Raw genomic sequence first — 3581 nt, 5'->3', positions numbered from 1 at the left:
CTAGTAGCTAGTCTAGTATAAATAGGACATTTTACTATTGTATTAGACATCTGGATTTTACATCTTTGATCATATTTGGGGGCTGGCCATTCGGCCATGCCTGGACCACTATCACTTATGTATTTTCAACGGTGGAGTTTTTACACACCATAGATTAAGGGTGTGGAGCTCTGTTGTACCTCGAGTTTTAATGCAATTTCTACTATTTTCTATTCAATTCAGTTTATTCCTGTTCTAAGATATTCGTTGCACTTCAACATGATGAATGTGATGATCTGTGACACTCATCATCATTCTCACCTATGAATGCGTGACTGACAACCACTTTCGTTCTACCTTAGACCGAACGCATATCTCTTGGATTCCTTGATCAGAATCTTCGTGGTATAAGCTAGAATTGTTGGCGGCATTCATGAGAATCCAGAAAGTCTAAACCTTGTCTGTGATATTCCGAGTAGGATTCAAGGATTGAATGACTATGACGAGCTTCAAACTCACGATTGTTGGGCATGATGACAAATGCAAAAGAATCAATGGATTCTATTCCGACATGATCGAGAACCGACAGATGATTAGCCGTGCTGTGACAGAGCATTTGGACCATTTTTACTGAGAGGATGGGATGTCGCCATTGACAACGGTGATGCCATACATACTGCTTGCCATGGAAAGGAGTAAGAAGGATTGAAAGTATGAAAGCAGTATGTTGCAGAGATCCAAAAGGGACAAAGCATCTCCATACACTTGTCTGAAATTCTCACCAAGGATTTACATAAGTATTTCTATCTTTATTTTCTGTTTATTTATTATTATTATTCAAAAATTCCATAACCATTTATTATCCGCCTAACTGAGATTTACAAGATGACCATAGTTTGCTTCATACCAACAATCTCCGTGGGATCGACCCTTACTCACGTAAGGTTTATTACTTGGACGACCCAGTGCACTTGCTGGTTAGTTATTGTGAAGAAAGTGCTGATTTAGTAAATGCACATACCAAGTTGAATGCCATTGTTAGAGATCACAATTTCGTGCACCATATTTTTAGTGCCGTTGTCGGGGATTGTTCGAGTTTGGACAACTGACGGTTCATCTTGTTGCTCAAATTAGGTAATTTTCTTTTCATTTATTTTCAAAAAAAATTTTCCAAAAATCTTTCATCAAAATTTCTCCCTCTGTTTTCGAAAAATCGTTCAGAGTTTTTAAGAATAAATTCTAGAGTTTCAAATTGGTATGCTGAAGCTTGGCTGGCCATCAAGCTTTAGACTAACCTGGTATGATTCCTGGAATTTTGATTGAGGACTTTGAATTCATTACTTCCTTTTTCCTATATGTTTTCGAAAAAATTAAAATAAAATACAAAAAAAATTTAGAAAATCATAAAAACCAAAAATATTTTGTGTTTTTTGTTTGAGTTTTGAGTCAATTTCTAAGTTTGGTGTCAATTGCATGTTTTAAAAATTTATGCATTTTTCGAAAATTCATGCATGATGTTCTTCATGATCTTCAAGTTGTTCTTGATAAGTCTTCTTGTTTGATCTTGATGTTTTCTTGTTTTGTGTCTTTTGTTGTTTTTCATGTGCATTTTTGCATTCATAGTGTCTAAGCATTAAAGATTTCTAAGTTTGGTGTCTTGCATGTTTTCTTTGCATCAAAAATTTTTCAAAAATATGTTCTTGATGTTCATTATGATCTTCAAAGTGTTCTTGGTATTCATCTTGACATTTATAGTGTTCTTGTATGCATCATGTGTTTTGATTCGTAATTTTCATATTGTGAGTCATTTTTGTTGTTTTTCTCTCTCATCATTAAAAATTCAAAAATAAAAAAATATCTTTTCCTTATTTCTCTCAAAATTTCGAAAATTTGAGTTGACTTACTCAAAAAAATTTTTAAAACTTAGCTATTTCTCATAAGTCAAGTCAAATTTTCAAATTTAAAAATCTTATCTTTTCAAAATCTTTTTCAAAAATCAAATCTTTTTCATTTTTATCTTATGATTTTCGAAAAATTAAAAATAATTTTCAAAATCTTTTTCCTATCTTTATTTCAAAATTTCAAAAACTTTACTAACAATTAATATGATTGATTCAAAAATTTGAAGTTTGTTACTTTCTTGTTAAGAAAGGTTCAATCTTTAAATTCTAGAATCATATCTTTTAGTTTCTTATTAGTCAAGTAATCAACTTTAATTGTAAAAATCAAATCTTTTTCAAAATATCTTTTTAATCATATCTTTTCAATTAATATCTTTTCAAATATTTGATTTCAAAATATCTCTTCTAACTTCTCATCTTTTCAAAATTAATTTTCAAATCTTTTTCAACTAACTCATTGACTTTTTGTTTGTTTCTTATCTTTTTCAAAACCACCTAACTACTTTTCTCTTGATAATTTTCGAAAATTTCTCCATCTTTTTCAAAATTTTCTTAATTAACTAATTGTTTTAAATTTTAATTTTAATTTTAATTCTTCCTTTAATTTTCGAAAATCACTAACCCTTTTCAAAATTAATTCTCGAATTCTCTCCCTTTCATCTTCTTCTATTTATTTATTTATTTACTAACACTTCTCTTCATCTCAAGAATCTGAATCTATCTTCATCCTTGTGTTTGGATTCTTAGCTTTTCCTTCTTCTATTCCTTTTTTCTTCTACTAACATAAAGGAATCTCTCTACTGTGGTAAAGAGGATCCCTATTATTATTTTATGTTTCCTTCTTTTTCATATGAGTAGGAGCAAGGACAAGAATATTCTTGTTGAGGTAGATCCTAAACCTGAAAGGACTCTGAAGAGGAAACTAAGAGAAGCTAAATTACAACAATCCAGAGACAACCTTACAGAAATTTTCGAAAAGGAAGAGGAGATGGCAGCCGAAAATAATAATGCAAGGAGGATGCTTGGTGACTATACTACACCTACTTTCAAATTTGATGGAAGAAGTATCTCAATTCCTGTCATTGGAGCAAACAATTTTGAGCTGAAACCTCAACTAGTTGCTCTACTGCAATAGAACTGCAAGTTCCATGGACTTCCATCAGAAGATCTCTACCAGTTTTTAACTGAGTTCTTGCAGATTTGTGAGACTGTTAAGAATAATGGAGTAGATCCTGAAGTCTACAGGATCATGCTTTTCCCCTTTGCTGTAAGAGACAGAGCTAGAATATGGTTGGATTCACAACCTAAAGATAGCCTGGACTCCTGGGATAAGCTGGTCGCGGCCTTCTTGGCTAAGTTCTTTCCTCCTCAAAAGCTGAGCAAGCTTAGAGTGGATGTTCAGACCTTCAAACAAAAAGATGGTGAATCCCTCTATGAAGCTTGGGAAAGATACAAGCAGATGACCAAAAGGTGTCCTTCTGACATGCTTTCAGAGTGGACCATTTTGGATATATTCTATTATGGTCTATCTGAATTCTCTAAGATGTCATTGGACCATTCTGTAGGTGGATCCATTCACCTAAAGAAAATGCCTGTAGAAGCTCAAGAACTTATTGACATGGTTGCAAATAACCATTTCATGTACACTTCTGAGAGGAATTTCGTGAATAATGGGACGCCTCAGAGGAAGGGAGTTCTTGA

General features: G+C 32.8%; 1 non-coding gene across 1 annotated transcript; it reads right to left on the bottom strand.

Moving 5' to 3' along the window:
• Positions 1–3261: 3261 nt before the first annotated feature.
• Positions 3262–3369, bottom strand: LOC130983618 (small nucleolar RNA R71). The gene has a single exon (XR_009087600.1). It is a non-coding gene; the product is annotated as a small nucleolar RNA R71 (small nucleolar RNA).
• Between the last annotated feature and the right edge of the window lie 212 nt (positions 3370–3581).

This window comes from Arachis stenosperma, chromosome 5, assembly GCF_014773155.1.
Source record: "Arachis stenosperma cultivar V10309 chromosome 5, arast.V10309.gnm1.PFL2, whole genome shotgun sequence".
Taxonomy (NCBI): domain Eukaryota; kingdom Viridiplantae; phylum Streptophyta; class Magnoliopsida; order Fabales; family Fabaceae; genus Arachis; species Arachis stenosperma.
Note: the sequence above shows the minus strand (reverse complement) of the source record. Positions and strands in the feature narration are given on the sequence as shown.